Here is an 11,334-nt window from a genome sequence, read left to right as displayed (position 1 = left end):
GCAAGGTTTCAGATGTGCACTAAACCATGATATATTTAACCGTGATAATATCTGTATCCTACTCCTCAGGGCTATTTATTTATTTATTTTTAAAGATTTTATTTATTCATTTGTCAGAGAGAGAAAGAGAGAGCACACAGCAGGGAGAGAGGCAGGCAGAGGGAGAAGCAGTCTCCCTGCTGAGCAAGCAGCTCCATGCGGGACTCGATTCCAGGACCCTGGGATCATGACCTGATCCGGAGGCAGACGCTTAACCCACTGAGCCACCCAGGCAGCCCTCCTCAGGGTATTTAGTCTGGTGTATACCATCTTGACTTTGTTTTTGCTTACAGACGTATCTATGCTTTTATATACATGCTCCCCAACCACCACCGCCCTCTTTTTTGGTTCATTAGAAAGGGACTTTCTTCTGGGGCACCTGGGTGGCTCCGCCGGTTAAGTGTCCAACTGTGTATGTGTGTTTGTTTTTTTTTTTAAGATTTATTTATTTATGGTAGAGAGAGAGAGCACGAGTGGAAGGGACAGAGGGAGAGGGGGAGAGAGAATGTCAAGCAGACTTCCTGCTGAGTGCAGAGCTTGACACGGGGCTCGATTTCACAACCCTGAAGTCATGACCCTGAGATCACCACCTGAGCTGAAACCAAGGGTCAGACGCTCAGCTGCCTGGCCACCCAGGCACCCCATGTGTCCGACTCTTGATTTCGGCTAAGGTTGTGAGATCGAGCCCGGCATTGGGCTTTTTCTGGGCATGGAGGCTGCTTAAGATTCTTTCTCTCCCTCTAGCTCCCTCTGTCTCTCCCCAACCACGCCCCCCCCCCCAAAAAAAAGAAGGAAAGAAAGAGAGTTTCTCACAGTATCAGGAGCACTCTTCTATGGAGGTCCGTACCTGCTTGACGGCTGCCTGGTGTCCCGTCCAGCCGCACATCATCTCACAACACTGGCCTCCTACTGGTGGGCACTTGGGCTATTCTCAGTGGTTTTGCTCATCAACCATCTATCCTTTCTTCCTTTCCACAAACATTTATTAAGCTCTTACTATGTGCCAGCCTCCTGGGTAAGTGCTGGGTATATGGAGATGAAGAAATGGACACGATGTCTTCCTCATAGACCTTTCAGTCCAGTGGAGAGACAAACGTCTGACCCCAACGGACAGTAAGAGCTGAGGAGGGAAGGACCAAGATGCTCTGAGAGGGACTAACAGGGCCTCTGCTCTAGACTGGGTACTCCGGAAAGAACTCCCTGGGGTGATAACATTTATAGTGGAGATCTGTTTGAGAAGGAGCCAATCATAGAGGAGTGCAGGGAAGAGCATTCTGGGGGGAGGGAACAGCATGAGCAAGGGCATAGAAATATGAACATTAGTGGTGGGGGGGGGAGTCTGAGATTCCCCCTCAGGCTTCAGTGTAGGGGTGTAGTTGGTACCTTACGCTCAATGTCAGAAAGCCTCAAGTGACAAGTCAAGAAATTTGGACTTGATCTGATAGCAACAGGCAGCCACTCACTCCTGCTACTCAGAGTAGATACAAAATACTGTGCCTCCAGCCAGGAGTAGGAGGAGACATTGTTCAAGAGGAAAATATCTGCTTCATATGGAAGTTTCTTTCTCCTGCTTGCTAGGAATTCATAGCCTGTCCTGAGCCTTAGGGCCAGGCAAGTTACCTTATTACCGATTCCCCCGGAAGAAATGCAGCCCAGAGAAGTCAAGGGATTTGCCCAAGTGAAACAGCAAACCCATGCTAAAGGCAGAACCTTGGCCCCAAATGTCAGGTTTCAGCTCCAGCCCTAAATCCATCACCCTTTCACCTGACAGCCACTCAAAGCAGGAGGACAGCGAGGAAACGCATTTTAACAAGAATCTGGGGAGCACCTGGGAGTGGCAGGCGCTGTGCGTGGCCTGGGAGGCAGACACCAGCAAGACCCGCCTGGAGCATGCTCACTGCCCCGGAGGGCTGCATTTGTCCCCAATCTCCTCAACTCCAGAAATTCTCCCAGGAGTCGTCCCCGCCCCCGCCCCCCCCCCCCCCAAAAAAAACGTTGATGCAAAATCCTGAGTAACAAAGCGGCCAGGAGTTTCCTGCCTTGCCAAGCTGGGTTACTCAATTTCCCTCATTTGTCCCCTCAGAGCAGACGGAGCAAAGGGCAGCCCTCAAAGGTGTCTGGGACGAGGCGGCGAGTGAATGGGCCGCGGGGGACTGCGTCTGGCCCTGTCTCCCCCCGCCGCAGGGGAGGGGGCCGGGGGCGGGGCGGCCCGGTGCGCGCAGTGCGCAACGTGCAGGACGGCCCGCGCCACGGCCGGATGGGGCAATCGCTGGCAACGTGCTGCGCGGCCCATCCGCAGGCGCTGCGCCAGGTGGGGGAGAAGGGCGCCGGCGGGGCCGCCCGCAGCCACTCACCCCCTGCCCCGGGCGGGGTTTCCGGGGACGGCACCGCGCCGGAGGCTGGCTGTGCCCAGGCGGGCTCGCCGCAAGGCCCCCCGCCGCCAGGCGCCCTGGCTCATTGTGCCGGGGACACGGCGCGTTCTGTTCTGAGCTTGGCCACACTTTGCGCTGACCTGACAGACACGCGAGTTCCTGGCGCCAACCTGCAGGCACACCTGGGCGCCCCGCGTGGGAGCCGGCACGTGGGAGCAGTGGGGGCTGCGGACACGGGGGGCCCCTCTCCCCGTTGGATGTGGAGAGCTAGTCTTTCTTCTTCTTCCTCCTCCTCCTCCTCCTCCTCCTCCTCCTTCTCCTCCCTTTCTTTTTTTTAAGATTTTATTTATTTATTTGAGAGAGGGAGAATGAGAGAGAGAGAGAGCATGAGAAGGGGAAGGGTCAGAGGGAGAAGCAGATTCCCCGCTGAGCAGGGAGCCGGATGCGGGACTCCATCCCAGGACTCCAGGATCATGACCTGAGCCAAAGGCAGTCGCCCAACCAACCGGGCCACCCAGGTGTCCTGGGGAGCTAGTCTAGGTCAGCCCTTGCATTTGTTGTCCCATACCTGTTGGGACAAGGGCTGAGCTGTGTGTCCTTGGGGAACTTGCTTAACCTCTCTGCACCCGAGGTAAGCCATCTGTCAAATGGGAATGATGATAGTACATACCAACCTCATTGGGTTGAAGGAGGAATTAGATTAGATGGTGGCTATGTGTTGAGCCCCCAGGGTCATTAGGACTCTCCCAGTAAACCACAGCCATAATGACGCTCACAGGCGGGAGAACTATCAGGACAAGCCCCAGCCGGGCTGGCAGAGTCTGTGACTGGGGCAAGGCTGGGCTTCTGGGCTGTTTCTCCTTCATATCATATTCATCCTTTCTGCAGTATCGCCGCTCATCTCTCCACCTAAGGCCTGCAACCTTCATCCATTCACTCAATACGAATTTCTTGATATTTGTGCCTGCTGTAGGGTGACCCCTCTTTCACTGACTGTGTAACCCCAGGAGCATTACCCAGGCCATGAAGCCCCACCCGTGGCCTCCCAGCCTCAGCTGGGGCTGCTGGCTCTGGCCCCTGACTCGTTGGCAGAGGTCACTTCCTGCCTCGGTGTCTCCATCTGTCCTGTAGGGATAAGAGGCTGCCTCTCTCCAGTCTCCGGGGACCAGCAGACGATGAGTCAGATAACGGGGGGGGGGGGGGGGGAGCCCAGAGAGGCAGAAAGAGGCTCTTGCCAGAGCCGGAGCCCATCTGGCTGATGCAAGGTTTGGGTTTTGTGGGTAATCCAGCAAGATGCTTCAGGGAAAGTGTGATCAAGCAGGGAGAGCACAGGGTTCCCACCAGATAGCTGGGCTGTGGGGAACTGGGGCCTGGAGTTTGGTCCAGGATCTGCTTTCCCCAGCTCTGTGGCCCCCGGCACGTTCATGGTCCCTTTGAGCTGCCTGCCTTTTCTGCCAAGCGGGAGTTGTGCCATTTCGCTCACTGGGCTGTTGAAAGGAGTAGAGGTGGTGACCCTGAGAGAGGGCGTAGCGCATTCTGTGTTTCTGGGAGGACCCCAGGGGCTGTCGGGGGCTCAGGTGAGACAGAAGGAAGGTAGCCGGCCCCCAGTCAAAGGCTTGGCATGTGCTAGTCACCTGGGGCTGGTGTCCAAGGGCCCTCACAGAAGAGTCAGAGAGCAGCATACCCTCGACCAGTTCCCGACTTAACAGACCCCCACCTGCACCCCATAATGCACGTGAGTTTGCCTCAGATTTGGGTCCAAATCCAGTCTCTCCCATCAGCTAGCTGTGTGATGTTGAGCAAGTTCCTTAATGTCTTTGGGCCTCCATTCTCCCACATGTAAGATGGGGACAGTAATGCCCACTTTATCAGGCTGCTGTGAGGATAGGGGAGAACAAGGCGAATACGACGCGTTCACAGTAGTGGCCGCTGCTGGTGTGCAGAGCGGCTCCTCACCCCCACGGGCCCTCACCCTCTAGCTCTCGCAGGCAAGGGGAGTATCAGTAACGGGTCTCAGGTCCCGTGGCCAGGAAGGGGCAGTGCCGGGACTTAACCCTAAGCCTCCCTGACTGCAGACTGTCCCAGCACACAGGGTCCTCCCGGCCTCTTGTCTTTCTGCCCTGGCTATTGGCCTGCCCATTCCTCGGGGGGCCTCTTATGATGTCCCCAAGGCAAGTCATGAGCCTCGTTTCCTAGCCTTCCAGGGCGTGACCCCAGCACACAGTAGGTCCTCAGTCCGTGCTGTGGACGAGGGAAATGGAGTCCCCCTCAGCAGGGAGATGAGCCCTTCTAGAAGGAAATGACTCACAGGCTGGCGGACTGTGGGGCCATGCGTGCGTGTCCCTGTGTGTGTCTCTGTGTGTGGGTTGGGCGGGGAGCAGAGGTGGTTCTGTGGAGATGATGTGGGAGGTGAATCGGGCTGGTGACCAGTCCCCGCTGCCTCTGCCAGTCCCGGTGAGGGCCAGGCCTTCTGAATCGCACACCACGCATCCTCCCACCCCACCCCAGGCTCTGTCTTCCTTTAAGCTGCTACCCCACCCAACACTGCCCCTGTGTCTCAGCCTTCAAGACGCCTCCTCCACAGCTCGGCGCCCTATGCTGAGCCTGGGAAGGGGAGGCCGAGGGTCTCGGGCTGTCCCACTCCTGGGCCTCAGGCAGGCACCCGGATGGGGGCCACAGCTCGTGTCAGCTCCCAGGAGAAGCTGGCTCCTTCCTTGCCCAAGGAGAAGCTCTTTGGGCATCTCCACCGGTCTAGGCCCTGCTATTTTTAGATGCATCCCCTCCCTTCCCCTCCCAGCCTCATAACCAGCTGCGGGAGGAAATGACTCACCTCGAAGTCAGACAGGTAGAGGCAGCCTCAGTGAGCCCTGGGCAGACCCTGCCTGGCTCCAGCCCTTGGGTTGCCCTACCTGGGGTCACCCAGAGTGGTGTGCCCCCCAGCTTGAGGATAAAATTGAGTTGGGACCAAGGCCCAGGATCCCACTAGGCCTTTCTTGGGCTCTCTCTGCTATTTATCTCTCAGGGCCTAGGGAAGGACTAGGCCTCCATCAGGTCGTAGATAGGGCCTAGGGCAGACTCTGGGCCTCTGACTATACTGTGGGCCTATGTAGTCCCCAGCTCAGTCTGAGGGGGTCAGACAGGTTGAAGGGACTGACTGTGGTCCTATCCATTAGACTTAGCAGAGGCTAGAGTTCCAGAAAGAAGAAAGACACTGTTCAGTGAGGAGAAGGGGAGGGGCTGATGACCCTGCATTTGTGTATGCTGAGTAGGGGCCCAGTTGTCCCAGCTTGCCCATGTCCGAGGAATTTCTTGGAACCTGGGACCTTCCATGCTAACCAGGAGAGTCCTGAGCTGCCTGGTCACCCTGGTGCTGAGCTGTAGGCTGTATCTTAGGGAAGGGGCAGGTGTGAGGAGCCTATTGGGATTTGCTGGCCTAGTCCCACCTAGTCAGTGTGGGAGGACCTGCCTGTGCCCCCTTGGCAGCTGGGGGATGGTTCTGTTTACCTCCACAGGAGAGGGGCTAGGCCAAGAGCTCTGGGCCGGCTGAGAGACCAGAGAAGCACTTTGGTTGTCCCTGCTAAAGCCAATGAGGGGAAGCGTGGGCCAGGCAGCACGGGGCTGGGTGCAGGGGTAAGCAGAGCTGCTCTGTGGGGAGGACGGCAACTGCCCAGAACGGACAGGGCTGGGGAGAGATCCCAGAGGAGCAGGCAATGATGACGAGAGCACAGGGCTTGCGTCAGGAAGACGCTGTGCCAGGCCCACTTACTGCCAGTGTCTCAGTGTCCCTGGTTGTAAAAGAGGCAGAGGGGTACCTGGCTGCCTGCCTCCGATGCCTTCAGTGAGGAATCTGAGGTGATTCTGGGGCGCTGGGGTCGTCGTTGGCTGGAGAGGCCTTGCCGGGGCTGACAACTCGCAAAGCTTCCGTTGCTCAGGGAGGTGGGCGGAGGATAACTCTGCCCTCCTGTCATCCCCGATGAGCATCTGGGCTGCCTGCCTTGGGAGAACATGGCTCCTGGCCCCGGAGGCCTCACCTCTGTCTGGGCTCACATCAGGGGAACTGAGGCCGAGGCCCAGACCTTGAAGGGGGCAGCCCCCCACACACTTGGCGGTTGTCCTCTGCATCCTCAGGGTGAAGGCTCTTTGTCCCCGGACCAGGGGTGAATGGCCCAGGCAGCAGCTCTGGCACAACTGAGCTGAGCAAACTTAAGCAAGCCACTTCTCTTTTCTGGGCCTCAGTTTCCTCTTTGGTGAAATGGTGGGGTTAGATCAGTTCTCTGGTTTTTAAATATTTACTTTAGTAGTGGAACCTCTTCTCCAATCAAAGTTCTAACTGCACTCAATGAAAGAGAGAACTGTGGGTGATTGAAACATAGGTGGGGCTGGAACACCATGCTCCCCTCCCCGCTGCATCCCTAGTGGCCCAAGGGCTTGAGGGAACACAGTTTGAGTACCCCTCTTCAGGGTGCCTGCCATCTCTAACACTCTTATTTGTGGCTCAAGGGCAAGGATGTCTTCTTTCCCTCCCTGGGCCGCCCAGTAATTAGATTGCAAGCCCAGTCCTTTCTGGCACCTTCGATCAAGTGTAGAACTCCTCATATTCTCTAACTCCTGGTTCCTGCTGACACTGAGGTCTGTCTCAGCCCTTGTTACCAAGTTCAGTGGGGCCAGAGGCCCCTTGTCCCTTCTTAGGGAAGTTACAGGAACAAAACATTTTATGCCACAGATAAGCTTTTGGGGGCAGTTCTGGACTCTTGAAGGATGTCCACATAACTCCTCTACTGTGCCCCCGCCCTCCAGCCTGCAGGACAAGTCTGAGATTCCCATTTGACAGGTGAGGGAAAGGCCTTAGGGGTCTTACGAGAGTGGCTCAAGATCCCATCGCTTGGAGCTGAAGAGCTGGGCACTTAGCCAGGAGCCCTGGTCCTCTCCCCAGGCTTTCCCTATTCATCCCTGGGATGCTGGCACCTGCTGGCACCAGCAACAGAAAACGGAGGTAGGAACCTATCAGGGAGCCTGGGAAAGACAGAACGCTTCCTCACCCTGGGGGTCAAGGGCAGGCATTCTTCCCAGTGAACAAACCCTCCTCTCCCACTGTCTTCCCTGCTTCAGAGAGGGGCAGGGAGGGCAGCGGGAGGGAGAGGCCAGGTCTAACAAGCTGAGACCACACAAACAGGTACGGGACAATGCCAGCTGCCAGGCAGCAGACCCAGGGTCACGCAGGGGCCGTCTGGGGAGGGGGGGCAGTACCCGCCTTGACATCAGCAGCACCCTGGAGGGACGTGCAGTCTTCTCTGGCTCGCCTGACAACAGGTGGGGGGTGGGGGTGGGGGGGTAGCCAGAGGCCCCTCTGTTCCCCACCCCATGTGTTCCTCCAACCACCTGGAAACACAAGCCCAGGCAACAGTTCCACGAACTGTGTGACAGCCTCAGCCAGCCAGCTCCGGTGCTAATAATACGAACAGATGTGGGTCATGCCGCTCCATCCCGTGGCCCGAATCCAGTCCTGCCACGAACACCCTAGGCTGCCCGTGAGCTGGGCTTAAGTCCCGGGGTCCTGGGGTGAAGCTGGGTCCAGAGGGGGACCCCAGCCCCTGGGTTGGCCTGTTTGTACAAAGCCCACCCCAGTGAGCCTAGCAGCCCCGACTCCACAGTTAATAGAGGTTGACATTCAGGACGAAACTGGTGAGGTCTGTGGGAGGGTGATAATAATTAGACCACATATTTTTAAATGATACAAGTGAAAAGTGCTTCTATATGTATAATTTCAAAATTATAACAAAACATTTTAAGTGATACAAGTGAAACAAATGTCCTTTACAGCTGAGGCTTGAAATCTGATCTCTAGACTTTGTGCCCAGGGGCTTCAGTGCTGAGAAGGGCCGGGAGGGAGACTGAGGCCCATAGCCATCTGGACAGAAGCAGCCTGAGCACTTGCTTATGTGCCCCTTGAAGCCTGGGGCTCACAGCCTGAACGCCACTGAAGCCGTTTCTGCCCACGTAGCCATGGGCTGGTGGTCAGCAGGTAGCGGAGCCTGCCAGTGGTGACCCTGAGGCCCGTGGCCAGGGCCGTACTGGGGCAGCGAGGGCCGGAAGTGGGTCTGCGCCCAGGAACGGCTGGTGCCCCCAGCACAGGCCCGAGTGCTGGAGAGAGCATCCTCTACTACGCAGGGGCTGCTGGCTGCTTCACACAGGCCCAGGGGGCCCGCAGGGGTGAGCCCTGTTTGTTTCTCCCTCAGCCCTGGTGCGCCCATCCTCACTGAGGGAGAGCAGATAGGGGGTGTTTGCAGCGGGACTCTGCTTCCCCCAGGAAGTGGATAAAGGGCAGTGCCCTGGTGGCCCAGGCGTCTGCCTCTTCGTTTGGGCTCAGGTCATGATCCTGGGATCGTGGTGATCCCAGTTCCCTGCATTGAGCTCCACACTCAGCTCGGAGTCTGCTTGAGATTCTCTCCTCCTCTCTCTGCCCCTCCCACTTGTGTGCTCCCTCTCTCTCTCTCTCAAATGGATAAATACATCTTTAAAAAAACAAAAGGCCCTAGGCAGGGCTTATCGCACAAGACTGCTCCTCCTCCAGCCCCAGCCAGCAGCATGCAGGTGGCACACCTCACTTGGACCCTCTCGGGTCTTGGAGAAGTGTCCCTAGTCCTGTATGCTGCTTTGTGGCTGCAAAGCTCCCTACAGGGTGACCGTGGGCGGAGAAAGCCATGGAAGGGGAGCCACGAGTGGCCACCAGAAAGGCGTGCAGACGCTGAGCAGGCCCCTTTCTCCCCCAGCTGTGTTCATGGAGACCCCCTGTGCCCAGAGCTGCAGCACTGAAGAAGATGGACAGGCCCCAGACAGGACCTTGTCTCTCCGGGGTGCCAAGCCTTTGTCCAGGAACTGCACGAACACCTCCGGACTTACAGCGTGAGAGGGCGGGGCCGGGCCAAGGCTGTGGGAACATGGCAGGCCTCCCAGAGGAGGTGGGGTGGAGGAGCAACGGGGAGGCTGTTGGCAGAAGGAACTGGGGCAGCATGTCACGGAAGGGTGCTTGGAGGAGGCTCCAGTGGGCAGCCAGGTCAGGGTGTGAAGGCCATGGGCATGAACCAGGAATCCGAAAAGGACCTCCCTCCCTCCATCCGGCCTCCATTTCCCCATCTGTAAGAAGAGACCACTGGGACCCTCCTGTGCTGCTCCGACATCTGTCTCCTGGGCTCCCTCACTGTGTCCATCAGGAAAATGGCAAGAATCCAGTTAAGGAAGTGGGGCTGCTGACCAGCGTCCCTGAAGGCCCTGAGCCTGACCTCTTGCCCTTCCCAACGCCAGCTCCACTGGGGAACTGCATACCCCGCCCGTCCCCGAGGGCAAGCCCAGCCAGAGCTGGATGGGATTCCCTGCCCTCCCTGGACCAAACCACGCCAGGGGAAGCGGGCGGGAAGGATGGACACAGTGTGGCAGTCAGGACTCCACCCTCCTCCCAAGCAAAGCCCCAACTCTTGGGCTCAAGGGGGGCTGCTTGGTCATGGCGGTCCTAGAGAGTAGGGTGCCTTTCTCACACCCTTTGTTGTGTCTGGGCCCTGGGCCTTTATTTCCTACCCCAACAGCTGTGGGGCGATACAAGCGACAGGAGGCCTAGGCCTTGTTCGCGGGGAAACAGCCCGCCGTGAGAGGCTGGGGGAGGGGGAGACAGTGCGGGCACAACCAGGCCCCCAGCGTTCTCCTGCCACCTGCCTCTCTCATGGCTAGCCTTGTGGGCTTTGCCTGTGCCTGTGCCTGTAGACCTCCCCGAGGGCAGGGCCCAGCACCTTCGAATGTGGTCACGTCCGTGCCTCCCCAGCTCCGGGACTCTGCTCACAACCATCCCTTCTGACAGAGTCCTCACTCAGCCCCCAGCCCTGCTGGACTCCCCCGTCCTTCACCGGCGCCAGGTCCTTTACCCAGACGCCCCTGCCGAGCTGCTCACACCTGCCACACTCCCAGCTTTGTTTCTATCGCTGTCCCCCGTCCACTGGGCTCTCTCCCCCTGCCTGGTTGCCACCTTTGTGGGTTCAGAGCCTGTAATGGGACTTGAGCCTCTGCTATTAATCTTTGTCAACTGAGGACATGTAACAGCACTTAGAGCTTCCTGTGTCCGACGCCTTTTAAGTGCTGTATGTGTGAGAACCCTTTTACTACCCACAGTAACCCAATCAGGTGGGTGGTTTTACGACTCTCATTTTGAAGATGAGGAAACTGAGGCAGAGGGAGGTTAAGTGACCTGCCCAGGGCCACCCAGCTAGCAAATGGACCCAGCCCAGGCAGCCGGGCCGCGGGGTCCACACTGATACCCAACAACTGACTGTTTTGTTTTATTGTCTCCTGGGGGTGATGTCAATTTGGGGAAGCTGCCGTGAGAGCGGGGCGGACACGTGTGTAATTGTGGGACAGGGTGCACCTGGCCCTCTGGGAAACCCGTCCCCAGCCAAGCCCCTCAGATTAAGTTCCGTCCCCCCTAGTGTGGCTTTCTCCCTTTTCCACCCTTTTGGACCGGCCTCCCACCACTCACCTTGGCATGAGTGGGGTTAATCTTTAGCACAATGGATCCAAGTCCAGCAAGTGTTTGCAGAATGATTGCTTTGCTACATAGACCCCGAGGACATGCAGCTTCATGGGGACCCTTGGGCGTCCCCTACCCTTCCCCCAAGCTCCAGGTTCCTGTTCTGGGAAACCGGCTGACTTGCCCAAATCACAAGGTGTGACATCTGGTAAGGATTCTGAGTTGCTCCAGAACCCACACTGTGTCAACAGTCTATTTACCTGAGTCTTGGCACTGCCGTCTGGGAGCCTGCCCTAGACAGCCGGGTGACTCGGCCGGGAACTCGGGGCAAGGAGATTACGGTGGGCCAGGGTGTGTGCTCCTTGCCCCGTGGAGCAGTTCCCTTCTGGAGACCTGGGGCAGCCTGGGACG

Source organism: Ursus americanus, chromosome 6, assembly GCF_024610735.1.
Source record: "Ursus americanus isolate L20-20 chromosome 6, mUrsAme1.1.p, whole genome shotgun sequence".
Classification (NCBI taxonomy): domain Eukaryota; kingdom Metazoa; phylum Chordata; class Mammalia; order Carnivora; family Ursidae; genus Ursus; species Ursus americanus.
Note: the sequence above shows the minus strand (reverse complement) of the source record.